The 14,689-nt window shown below is 31.9% G+C and overlaps 1 pseudogene; it reads left to right on the top strand.

Annotated features, from left to right (window-relative positions):
* The first annotated feature begins 7,595 nt into the window (after positions 1-7,595).
* LOC149241584 (pathogenesis-related protein 1A-like) lies at positions 7,596-8,101 on the top strand (annotated as a pseudogene).
* The last annotated feature ends 6,588 nt before the right edge of the window (positions 8,102-14,689 follow it).

The following is a 14,689-nucleotide window of genomic DNA, read 5'->3' as shown; positions in this document are numbered from 1 at the left end:
GTATAGGGACCTAACATGCCCCTCTCCTTCAAAAAGTGTTGTCCTCAACGCTTGAGTAGTTCTTGATGCTTCTATATAAAATTCTTGTCCTCCCATGTGGAATCTTCGGTGGTTAAGTTCTTCCACTTGATGAGATACTATGAAATTGATTGATTTCGTAGCTGTCGGGTTCTTGCTTCTGTGACTGCTCCAGGCTCTAATATGATTTTTCCTTCCTCATCAAGTTCTCGAAATATTGTTTGAACTGGGATCTTCTGCAACTTTTGAATGAGTGGCCACACTTATTCATCCTTCTTCCATTCATCCCTTGCTTCATTTATCCAATCTATTTGGATAATAGAAATAGCACAAAACAATCCTTCCACATCCTCATCCTCATCCTCATCCTTTCTTTAGAGTGCATATGCAACAACATTTTGCTTCCGTTTTTTGTAGATGATTTCAAAATCATAACCCAACATATTTGTAACACATTTTTGCTGCTCTTAAAAGGATAATATTTGTTCTAAAAAGAATTTAAGACTATCATGATCCGTTTTTACCTTGAAGTGTCTTCCCATTAGGTAGGGTCTCATTTCTTAAGTGCATGTAGTATTGCCAACATTTCCTTCTCATAAATAGCTTTGTGTAAATACTTTCCTTTGATTGGATGACTTTCTAAAGCAACGGGTCTTTCATCTTGCATTAAAACAACACCAATTCCATTTAGTGAAGCATCACATTCCATAATAAAGGTTTTTGTGAAGTCTGGCATAGCTAAGACCGATGCTTGGCACATTTCCTCTTTAAGATCTTTGAAGGCCTTTGTTGCTTCTGGAGTCCATGAAAATTGATATTTCTTCAATAACGTTGTTAGAGGTGCTGCTATTCTCCCATAATTCTTAACAAACTTGTGATAATACCATGTCAACTCGAGAAATCCTTGCAGATGCTTTATGGATGTGGGGGTTTTCCATTCCTTAATGGATTTAATTTTGCTAGGGTCTACCTTAACACCTTCATGAGATACAATATGACCCAGATATTCCACCTCTTGTACACCAAAGAAACATTTGGAGATTTTTTCATATAATTATTTCTCTTCAAATAGTTTAAGCACCTTGTCAAGATTTGAACATGATCCTTCCAAGACTTGTTGTAGATTAGTATATCATCAAAAAAGAATAACACAAATTTTCTAAGGAATGGTTTGAAAATGGAATTCATCAAACATTGAAATGTAGAAGGTGCATTGGTAAGCCCAAAAGGCATGACCAAAAATTCATAATGACCCTCATGAGTTCTAAATGTTGTTTTCAGAATGTCTTCAATCTTCATTCCAATTTGATGATATCCTGAACGAAGATCCGACTTGGTGAAGTAAATTTATCCATGCAATTCATCCAATAATTCATCAATGACAGGAATGTCATTTTTATCTTTAATAATGAGCTTGTTGAGCTCCCTATAATCCGGACACATGCACCATGATCCCTCCTTCTTGTGCAATAATACTATTGGAGGAGAGAAAGAACTTTGACTAGGTTGAATTATACCAGCCTCTAGCATTTCTGCAACCCTAAGTTCAGTTTCACTCCTTTGGGCATAGGGATAACTGTATGGCCTAATGTTTGGAGGAACACTTCTTGGAATCAAATGAATAGCATAAACATGATCATGAATAGGTGGGAGGCCTTTGGGAGTCTCAAATACCTTGGAATGATTGTCTAAGACTTTTTGGAGATCTGTAGAAATAGATGGTTTCGATGTGGGAATCTCTAGCGAACATAATTGTGCAATTACGCCTCTATGTTCCTTATTTAGAAGATTTTTCATACCGTTAGAGCTTATTACCTTTTCTGATTTCCCTGCAATACCCCTTAATTCAACTTCCTTTCCTTCCGCACAAAATTTTATGAAAGGTTCTTGAAAATTAAAATATATTGTACCCAAGAATTGTAGCCATTGGACTCCTAGTACAACATCAACACCACCCATTGGAATGGAAAGCATTGGGCTATTCAATACATATTTTCCCATGGATAGCTTGATATTATGGCAGTTTCCAGAGCAAATTATGGTTCCTCCACTTGCAACCATCACTTGACACTCTGGTGCTGGATATAGGAAGCAATTCAATTCCTTGGCTATCTTACAATGAATAAAATTATGGGTACTTCCCGAATCAATCAACATTATTACCCTTTTCTTCTTGATATGTCCTTCTATCTTGATAGTTTGAGGAGTGGTAATTCCAGCCAATGCATTACAAGATATGATCAGATTCATTTCTTCTTTATATAGGGTTTGTTCCTAGAGTATATCCTCTTCTTTTGACATTTCTTGTTTCTTTTCTTCTTCCTCTTCACAATCTATGTAGAACAATTTCTTCTGAGCACACTTATGACCTTTAGTGTATTTACTATCACAACTGTAACAAAGCCCTTTTGCTCTTTTTTCTTCCAATTGTTGTGGTGTCAACATTGTAGGTTGTGGAAGGCTATGGGCAACAACACTTCCATCTTTATAGTTGTGAGTGGTAGGCTTCCTAGTTGCCATAATTTTTCATTCCTTTTTCTTGCTAAGCTGAATGCCTTCTCCAATGAATCAAGTTCCCAAAGGTGAACCTCATGTTGGATATTATCCTTTAAAGTCCCTATGAACACATCAATCCTATGCTCCTTTGGAATATCTTTTACCCTTATGTTCAATTTTTGGAAGTCCTCAATGTGCTCCATCATTGAACCCTTTTGTTTGTGAATTATCAATTGGCTAAAAAACATGTTGCTTTTTGTATCCTCATAATGTGCTATCATTTTTTCTGTAAAAATTGCCCAAGTGACAATTTGTTTACAAGAGCAAAGCCATCGATACCATACAAAATGATTTGGTTCCAAATATAAAGTTGCAATACGAAGCTTTTGTGTGTTTTGCACATTATGGAGATCGAAAAATTGCTCCATCTGTAGTATCCATGTTTCAAGATCCTTTCCATAAAACTTCCTCATATTGATTTTTGGAACATGGCGTATATTCAATCCAACATTAGAGTCCATGAAATCATGATTAACATTTCTTTTGTTCTCATCAAGAGTTTCCTTTACTACCCTTTCACCATTAGTAACCATTTCTTATAGCAACTTATTGAAATTTATCTTTAGTTCTTCCATCTTAGCGTCCATGCCATTCATCTTAACGTCCATGCCATCCATCTTAGCTTCCATGCCATCCATGTTAACTTGCATGCCATTCATATTGGATTCCACACCATTCATCTTGGCTTCAGTTACCTTTTTTGAGAGTGAAATTTGTTGTACTTGGTCTTGTAATTTTGATACATCATGTTGCATTTCTTCCTCTTCACGATTCATGCTAGAGCTTTCAGGTTGCTTACTAAGTGTTTCCATTTTCTTTCTTCAGGGCATCAATTAATGTTAATAATTCTTCACTAATCCCTTTGAATTCCTTCAAACTAATTTTTCAAACCAATCTTATGCAAAATTAAAAAAAACTACACACCTTTTTTTTTCACTTTGTAAGAGCTAGATATTGAATATGTTGTATCTCTGTAACTGCGGATCTTTAATATCTAAAATCGTGTTATGCAGTAGCCCTTCGCGTCCTCTTTCTGATCCCACAAGTCTGATCAAGATTAGATTCTCCAAGAAAGAGTTATGCCAAATCTCCCACGGTGACCTGATTATATACTTGTTCAATAGAGCGAACTTGTATAAAGTGCCATGTGTCATTGTTTCGACCTTAGTACCTAAAACGTATATACATAACACTACAGGCCGTCCAATTTCTGAAACTTTTTATGAAATTTCAATTTGTTGCTCAGAACAAAAGTTATGACGATTTTCCCCAGGTCACCTGTTTGGAATGTAATTTGGTAGTCTGCAAAAACCCTAACTTCCTCAGATCATATATCCGAAAATATAGCGATACAAGCTTTGAAATTTGGACTCAAAGTTCAAAATGATTTTGGCTCAAGTGGGTTTTTTTTTTAGCTTATGAAACATTGTAGAAACAAAGTTATAGCGAAAATTCCACGATGACTTGTTTGGAGCAGTGAAACCCTAAAATCCAAAGCTCTGATAACAAATGTTATGAAACCAACTCACATAAAGATATAAAAGATAGATAAACGCCTTCAAAATAAGCCTCTTCGATGGGGCAATATCATTTACATTACACAAATGAACAATTCTTGGATGATACAAATGACAAGACCTCCTTTCTATGTATAGGAGTCTAAGGGGTCATAATATAATTAGAGTCGACATAACAATAATAATGTAAGGGCACAATAATAACAATAGTGGGCTTCTATGTAGCACAATAATAAGAATATGGGGACTACATGGGAACAACAATATAATAAAGTGTTTGTACTAATAACAATAAGGGGTTACACTAGTAGTATAGGGACCTAACAACGATAAAACATGTGATGATTCATGATCATCTACATCAACCATTTGGAAATCAACATCATCAAGTGTGGAAGAATGTGAGCTTGGAAGCTCAACATTAGTTGTCTCCATCTTAGATTTATGAAGACGACTAACCACCAATTCAAGTTCCTGCTTAGACTCTTGCAACGTTTGAATGAACTCATCCTTTCCAATTACCTATTGAGGCAAGGTGTCATGATCTTGCTTCAAAAAATGATATTGCTCCATCATTGTTTGTTTTAAACAATCAATCTCCATAATGTGTTGATTATTTTGCTCTTCTAGGTGCTTCTTCAAGTTTGAGTCAAAAAACAACTCAACTTCCTCCTGCAAGTAATCAAAGAGGTCAATCTTCTCTTGAAATTCATTTGCAAGCATCTAGAAGTATTTTCCCATGCTTCAATCCAAATGGTCAACCTTTAGGATTTTTTGAGTTACTGAAGTTTGTAAACTATTCATAAGAGTTGCATTCTCTGCTTGCAATAGAGCTACAACTAACTACAATTGAAGAACCTCTTTATGAAGTTCATCTATTGCCTTCTTCTCACGAAGCCTGTACAACCTTATACCCATCTTGAAAATATTGTTTCTGCTAGAAAAAATGTTGTTAATATTTGTCCATTTTTTTTTTTATCTTACACCAAAAGCTATAGGTCTTAGTAAATTTTGAAACCATTGTCATTACCTTTTGAGTTATCGCTAGTGGATCCTAGAGTGAGGGTTAGTCCACATGATCGATTCCCAATGTGGTGAGTATGTAAATCCAACACCCCCCCAAACGCAAACTAGAAATCGAACCTGGGCCAAGGATTTGATACCATGTTAAGAGTATTTTATTACTCACAAGCTTATGTCAAAGTAAATATAAATTCTCCATTATATAATATTGGAGGAAGCCCGAGTGTCACTTAATAATAACTACGACAACTAGATACATGTAGGTCCCTATATAAACTTACAACTCATTATACATAGCTCATAAAAAAATTGAAACTTTAGAAAAACCAACTCTAACAAACTTTATGGTAATTTCACATCCTATTTCTACAAATGTACTTAGGAGTGTATAGATTGAGTTTATCAAAATTGTTTAGGGGTTAACCATTAGATTCTTATGGACCAATTCAATTCTTATGAATAATTGCGTACATTTTTCCACAATCCGGTATTTTCATTCCGAAAAGTCTTTCCACTTCAGAATTCACTCAAGTGAAATGTTTCCACTTTCTTATTTTTATTTCGAAAGTCTTTCTACTTTAATTTTTTTATTTCAAAAGTCTTTCCACTTTGGAATTAATTAAAAAATAAAGCTAGCTAAATAGACTGACAAGGGATTTTCTCTCTCTGTTTTCATTCATCAAAGTGCACAGTTTCCACGAATTCATATTTTTATTTCGAAAGTCTTTCCACTCTAAAAATCATTAACGAATAAAGCTGGGTGCATGGCTTCAAAGGGATTTTCGGTCTCTTGTTTCTTTGAAATGCATAGATTGAGTTTATAAAAATTGTTTTAGAGGGGTTAAATATTAAATTCTGGACCAATCAAGACAAATCAAAATCTTATGAGCCGTTGTGCGCAGTTTTCCAAAATTTCATATTTTCATTGGAAAGTCTTTCCACTTTACAATTGGTTAAAGTGTACAGTTTTCCACGATTTCAAAATTTTATGCCAGATTGTTTGTCTTCTGTTTTGTAAATCAATGATCAAATTCTCTTCTATAACCATTTCATTGTCAAGGAAAAGTTATCCTATATACAAGTTTTTAAAGGGGTTTATAACTGTTAAACCCTTACATAGAAATAATACCAGACTAGAGCGAAAATGTCCAATGATATTATTGACGTACTTGATAGTGGGCATTCATATCTGAGATTTATTGATCTATTTCCATCTAAGCACTTTGTAAATATGTAAAAATTGGCGTTTCAAAGTATAGTGGAATGTTTAAAAAGTGCTTTTAGTAGAAATTATTAATTATTACAATTTTATTATTAAATAGGTGGATATATGTAAATGGATATAAATTTTCCATTTTAAAATTAATTGATTTATTTGTTATTTATAAGTTGTATGATAATTTCATAATTATATTAGATAAATGTGAAGAGATAAACATGTATTAATATGATGCTATTTGTTATTTTATAATTTGCATTGAAAATTTCTAATCATATTAAATAGATATGAAAAAGTAAACATAAATTTAGATATACCAATTAATTAAAATTTGAAATTTCATTTTTTTGATGTAAAAAAGATGAAAAGAATATGTCAACCATCTTTAATAACCATAACATCAATATTTAGATAAAAAAATAATAATTCATCCTTATTAACTTTAAACATTCAATATCCTTGATTTTATTAGATATAATATTACATAAAAATTCTAACTCAAAAAAGCTTTAAATAGCTCCTTTTATACCCGCCTTGAGAACCTATAATCTTAAGAATAAAATGTAAATCCAATAACAATTTTTTTAGGATAAAATAAAATTGTAATATATTTCTTTCACAATTTTGTTTATAATTTCAACGTTTTGATAAAACATATGATTATCAATAAATCAAAACTGATTATGATATCATTAAATAAATTCTTTCATCGAAATAGGTAATAAATTAAGTCCAAATAATGGAACTTTAGATTTTTTTTTTAATCATACACGATTTAATCAAGAGAAGAGTAAAAAATAGTTATTTCAGCTGAAGTTTATACCAGCTGGCCAATCAAGAAGTGCAGTCTTCTTTTTAGAGGAAATAACAACTGCATTCGAGAAGGGTTATATCATATTTAATTGAAATGCAAATATGTGGATGTGAACATTTGAGGGTTAGAAGTGTCATTTTTGTCGACACAGTCAAAAGAGGATGCGAATTTCTCACAATCCACTTGGTGCCGTTACACAACACATCCACTAGCTTATGTCAATTCTTTCACAATCTTATCTTACTAACACTGCTCATCCTTTTACGTACGGAGCTATCATAAGCTTGATAAACATCTTATTAATCTCCATTAAGTACTTTATTAATCTAATTTACTAAGAATTGCCTTGGAGTTGCTATAAGTATACTTTTTCTCAGACAGAATTGAGTGAGCAGCTAGTGATTTCATTCTTCCCTTTGGGACCGACATTACGGCTAGATTTTTCAATATGAAGTGGTTTTTCAAGTATGTTTTTTTTCTGCAAATGGCATGCTACTGCTTGGTCGGGCAAGGCCAAGATGTGCAACAGCAATTCTTATCTCCTCACAATGACGCGATAGAGCCCAAGTGGGTGTCGAGGCTCTGGTATGGGACGATACCGTCGCGGCTTACGCACAAGATTATGTGAATCAACGCATAGGAGACTGCGCTCTGCAGCACTCTGGTGGCCAGTACGGAGAAAATATCTACGAGCAGTCGGATAACGCAGATGTCGTGATGTCGTGATGTCGGAGGTGCCGTGATGTCGTGGGTTAGCGAGGAGCACTATTATGATTACTCTTCTAATAGCTGCGCTGAAGATCAAGTATGCGGGCACTATATTCAGGTGGTGTGGAAAGATTCCAAGAGGCTCGGTTGCGCTCAAGCTCAATGCGACAACGGCTGGACTTTTGTTATCTGCAACTACGACCCGCCTGGGAACTATGTAGGGCAGAAACCATACTGAATTCTGATATCCAGACATATCATATCGTATTAGTTTTCGTTAATTTCCTTTTAATGTTTTGTGGCACGGAATCTCTTCAACGTAGGTGTACGTTGACGATGCTTGTAAGCAAATAAATGGTGTTTTCGCTCATCAGAATAAATGCCCTTAGGCCTTTCCTGATTTCCAATCATGGAAAGTCCCAAGTCGCTGGTTTTAAATCTATGGGTGGGCATATATAGCCCCTGCCCATCGGAGCAGGCTAGATAAGTTTTGCCTTTTAAAACAGCATAAATCCTTCATATTTGGTTCTTAGATTATAAGGGAGCATATCTTGTTTTTATGGTTTTAGTGGAGTACGTCAATAAATATTGGATTAAGACTTGTGAATATGGTCTTAGATTTTATTACACAAGTATTGAAGTTCAAGATTAGAATTATAATATATTTAAAATAATTATTTTTTATAAAAAAAATATTTATCTTTATCTTAAATATTATTAATTAATTACTATTTTCAATTGTATAATATATTTATTCTATATCAAATAATAGTTATTATCTCTTTACCTAAATTCAATTTACCTAAATTCAATTTCTGATGACAGTTTTTTTCACAATATTGTTAGTTAGAGTTATCTCATAATAATAATTATCTCTTTACTTAAATTTAATTTTTTTTGAATAACATGATGATAATGACATTTTTTTCACAATATTTTTAGTTAGAATTATCGCATCATAGTAATTATTTCTTTATCTAAATCCAATTTTTTTTTGAACGAAGTAATCATAAGAAATATAGATGAAATTACAATATACTTATGAATATTGATTTTATGAACAAAAAAAATCGGACTTAAACATGGTTGCCGCCTCTCCTCTACCCTATTTGGCATTTAGATCGACAAGCTAGAATGTTGTTTAGAGGAAGCAGTTTGTGATGGCACGATCTTAGTTGGGATAGTCATCATCCTTCTTCTTTATGCTGACGATATTGTTCTTCTCACAAGGTGCCCATCTGATCTTGATAAGCAGCTTAGACTCCTTAAGGATTTCTGCTCTACCATGGGTATGACTGTTAACACTAACAAAACAAAAGTTATGATTATCAAATCCAAGAAGGACACTTATGCTAATTTTATGTATGAAAATAGTAACTTGGAGGAAGTGTCTTCTTACAATTACCTAGGAATTGATATTCATCACAAGCTCAACTGGAACTATAGCTTTGAGAAAATGATTAATGGGGGGTGGAAAGCCTATTTTGGTGTTGATAATAATCGTAAAACGACAAACCTCGTAATGTGGGATAGAAAGAATTTCCTCTTTGAAACCTTAGTCACTCCTATTATCTTATATGGATGTGAGGTTTGGGGTTTCAGCACCTATAGAGAATCATGGAGAAAGATTGAGCAAATCCATAAGTGATTTATAATGTATAACCTCAAAATTAAAAGCAATACACCCTATCCTATTCTCCTTATAGAAGTGGGTCTTTCCCCTATCGAGAACCTAACTATGACTAGGTTTCTGTTGTACAAGCACAAACTCAATAACATAGGAGACCATAGACTTCCTAAGCTAGCTTTAAATTCTAGCGAAAACCACCGAAGGCTCAAACAAGGTTGGTATAAAGACACCAGGACCTGGTTAAACCATTGGGAGATCGATGAGAATGTTGCATTGCAAAACATTAATAACATTAAAAATATTGTTACTTCTAAGTTCAAAGAAAAAATGTGGTGTGAGAAAGATTTAGCAGCTAAAAGAAAAATAAGATATTATAAGGCGGTCATCAACCCCACCCTAGAAGATCAAAAGTATCTCTCTGTCTTAACGAGGTCAAAGAAGAAATTTAGTATAACAAATATTAGAACGAACTCTCATGAGCTCCATAGTGAACCAGGTCGTTGGGCAGTTCCTAAAACATCATGGATGGAAAGGATCTGCCATCTCTGTGAGAATATGAACATCGAGGATGAAAATCACTTCCTCTTAGAGTGGCTTGCGTACAAGCACATTAGATCTCAGTTTCATAATCTTTGTTGCAATACTGACCTTCCTAACCTTTTACGATGTCAAAATTATAGTGAGCTTGGGAGGCTTCTCTCCAAGCTTTTTGAGCATAGGAATCAAACTCTTAAATCAAACTCGATAATTCATTTCTTTAGGTCCGATAGACCAAAGCATGGTCTGAGTGGACGTTAACCACCATCATCATCATCATCATAAATCATAAATAAAATTTTCATATAATAAAATTTTCATATTATTAAAATTTTAAATATATTTAGTCATATCTTTATCCAATAAATAAATAATATGAGATACTCAATATTATAATTCCATAAATTAATAATGTTAGTTTCATTAATAATTTAATCGATATATATATATATATATATATATATATATATATATATATATATATATATATATATATATATGTGAACCATATATATATTTTTAAAGTTGTTTTTAGTGCGATTTTTTGGAAGCTTTTCTGGTGGATTTTCCCAGTTTAATTTCTCTAAAATCCAGTTGGAATTCATTGAAATCACAAGATTGATGGCTAAATCCTACACAATAGAAGTACCCTAAGCGTTTTTCATGTTGCTCAATCCATATATACACTCAAAAAAACTAGTTTAAATAATACAAATCAAGATTTCACCTCAAATTTTTCCGCTGGATTCTGGCACCGGAAACTCCAAAAAGTTAGACTATAAACAACTCCTATATTTTTTTGTCATGATTTAATTGCTAAATTCTATATGAATGTACATAACATATTTTATTGGATTTGAATGTTTTATCAAAAATGACATATTTTTATTCATTTAATTTATATTAGATATCTTTTTATTTTATATTAATATTTTTATTTATTTTTTTATAAACATTTTAAAAAAGCATTTTTCCTTTCAATAATTTTTAAAGTAAATTAATTAAACATAAATAATATAAATATATATCTAATTTTTTTTATTTGATAATCATGGCACATATAATAGTTATTATATAAATTAAATGGAATTTAAATATATTTATTATTAAATATAAATAATTAATATATACCTATTTTTATACTAACAATAATTTTAATAATAATTTTTAAATAGGTAGATATCTAATTTTTTTTTATTTATTAAATATACTTGCAACCAATTAATATTATAAAACAAAAATCCATTAAATAGCATGTCACTGTTTATTTTATACATAAATTGTGTGTATATAGTTTTATGAGGATATTTGTGAAGAATAATTTTTTTGAAAAAAAAAAAATTAAATCATTGAAAATTTATATATTTAAAAGTTAAATTGTATTTTTATTTTAAAATTTTAATTATATTTTTATATGAAAAAAATTAATAACTTAAAAAAGGAGAAGCGCAAATATTCCAAAATGATTTTAAATAATTTACTACTTAATATTATATAATTTGTCTATTTAAATATAAAATCAAATGTATTTATAACTAAAAGTTTATAAACATCCATTGAACATTTATTTATTTTTTATATCTTCAAAAATCTAAAAATATAACCTAGTTCTTTTAGCTCGAACATTTTCACAGTGAAAACAATGTTCTATTCAACAAATCGTAAGAGACTAAAATTGAGACATAAGAAGCAAGTGCGTTTTACGGTTTAGCTAATAGCGATAATGGGTATAACCGAGTGCCATCTTGGACTAAATGTTTCCACCTCGGAACAAAATGATAATACAAAAAAGCCGTGGCATCAGTCAATGTTTTTAGTTTGATGCTATATTAACAATAATTTTGAGATAGTCAAAATTACTCCCTCCAATCTGACCTTGCTTATTATTATTACATGTATATGTGCAATTCACCAATATAAAGTTTTCAAGAATTCCAGTAAGTGGTGCTCAGATTCTACCTTTCCAATGCTCGTGACCATGTAACCATACCTACCTACGAGATCCATTTGGGGAAAGAGAATGCATTCTAATCCTTCAGTCCACAACTAAAGAAGCTTTATGTTGTCTTCTAGCTCAACTCTCATTACGGATGGTCGGTTAAAATGTTAATTTATGTGGTTTATTGTATTTTTATATTTAAATATGAATATAAATAAAATTAATGGTTACTATTTTCAAAAGGGGTGCGATCTTTTGGGAAAAAAAAGCATATATTACATCATCATTATATTATTATTACATTATCTTTGCGTTAACATACGGCAACACATTGTGTATAAATTGTGATTCAAATTTGGGTGGGGAGGTCATTAATGAATGGTCCAAATCACCTGGGATAATGTCCACATACTATTACGAATAATGGTTACTATATTAGCATAATTATATTTATTAATGTGGTTGATATACATTAATAGGTATATATGGAATTCATGTACAATTATATTTACTAATGTGATTGATATACGCCAATAGACTTATATCAACCACCTTAATAATTGTTAAGTGTATTTTATAAATTGACACACATATATATATATATATATATATATATATATTCATTCTCATAGTTATATTTGATACCATAATATAACTAACATAATAATAGAAATTATTTATTATTAATAGTACTTATTTATGTCTTACCATTATGTTATGGTCAAATTTATATATATATATATAATTGACCATAAAATAATGATAAAACATAAATAAGTACTATTAATAATATATATACCAAAGGGATTAATAAATCCAAAGGGATTAAGACTATAAACTCAAGGGATTGATATTATCAACGTTTCGTATTAATATTATAAAACAAAATGATCAATATCATAAACCCAAGATATTAATCAATCTAAGGGATTAATAAGCCTAAGAGATTAATAAACCCAAGGTATTAGTATTATAAACCCCATAGGATTAATATTAAACCCAATAATAAAAACCCTAATATTATAATCCCAATATTAAACTCTAAAATTATAAATCTAATATCAAACACAATATTACAAAACTAATATTTGAAACCCGAATATTAAGCCCTGATTTTCTAATGTCACATTACAACATTGAGTAAATTTCAATGAAATATAACATTGCAACAACCATTATTAGATTAATTATCGTATTGAGACAATATTTGTCACAATGCAATGCTTGACAAATTTTCAGACAAGTGTGACATTCGACCATGGTTGACCATGATTGACCATGGTTGACAACGACTTACAATGGTTTACCATTGTTGACAAAAGTTGACCATGGTTCATTTTCTTTTTTCCAAGGAAAAAATCGCAATTTTATTAATGAAATAAAAATCACATGTTGTAGCTACATTACAATAAGTCCATCATCAAGTCAGGGAGCAATGATCAAAAGCTCAAATATAATCAAGTAAAAGTGAAGAGAAAAGTTAGACTTTTCTTCATTTCTTCTTTTAAACCTTTGCCATTCTCCTTGAGATGGCAAATATGAGACAATAGATAGTTGATTTTCTTCTATTATTGTGGTTTCTTTATCCGATCGGAGTTCCTAGAAGCATGTTGGCGTTTTATTCCTACATTGTCATTAGTTTCAGATATTGCAATAAGCTGATTTGTGGGGCCTTGTAAATTTGTTGGATTGTCTATCTTTCCAGCTTGGTCTTCGTTTTTTGGTATGGGTTGTTGTTCCTGGTTCGGGGTGGGGTCCTTTTCTGCTTATTCTTCTTCCTTGTCTAATTCATTTGGGGAAAATTGCCAACCTTTTGGCTTTTTCCCTGTTTTCTTCTTTCTTCGTTGTTCTTTTTTGGTATCACGACACATGTTTTGTAAGTGTTTTTTTTGGCGACATATTCGACATTTGAATTTTGTGTTCTCAAAATCCAAGATTTGAGTCTAGCATTGCTTGTTGTGTATCAGTTGAATGTGATCCAGTATGCCTTTACTGAGATCCACTTCCACACATATGTGTGCAAAAGTAAATATTATTTCTTCCATCCTTTGCTCATTGGTATTTATGTATTGTTGTAATATGTTTCCAATAGTTTCTAGCACTTGATTATGTGAGAAATGAAGGGGGGCTTGTGTAGTCTTACCCAAACTGACATCCTTGATACAATTGTGTTGTTTGTGTCAAACCCTAGAAACCATGGAGTGGTGAAAAGCCTCTTCGATCCACAAAACCATGGGCCTTCCTATAAGATAATGTCTTGTTCGTCTGAGGATGCAAATTTTACAATGAAGAAACCCTTGGAGTAGAGGTGGATCTCGCAATTTGTTGTCTAATTTGTGAAGATCCAATGAAACAGGTCCATTAGTTTTGGCAAAAAATTGTTAAATTGTAAATGAGGGCTTGTACGTCATAATTTGTGCATAAATTCTTTTTTTTTGGTAGTTCTATATTCATTTCTGGGACATATGTTTCCTGCTCCATGAGATAAGGATTGAGGGAGTTGGGTGTCTGGGATGAGCTTGTTGTAGCTCTTGATTTCCATTGGAGGATGTTTTTGAATGAGAGACCAACATTATTATGTTCTTGATTCGGTTATGTTCCTTTTGGTAATTTAGATCCGGCAATGCCTCCTGTTCATTTGGATTTACATGACCCCCCTTAGTCTCAGATTTAGAATGATGGAAGAAGATGGAAGAATATCATATTCATGCATACTTCGATCATCTTG

This window comes from Pinus tabuliformis, chromosome 8, assembly GCF_031772625.1.
Source record: "Pinus tabuliformis cultivar Carrire ecotype Pingquan chromosome 8, CPIR1, whole genome shotgun sequence".
NCBI lineage: Eukaryota > Viridiplantae > Streptophyta > Pinopsida > Pinales > Pinaceae > Pinus > Pinus tabuliformis.
The sequence above is the reverse complement of the archived record's forward strand: the minus strand, read 5'-3'. Positions and strand labels throughout refer to the sequence as shown.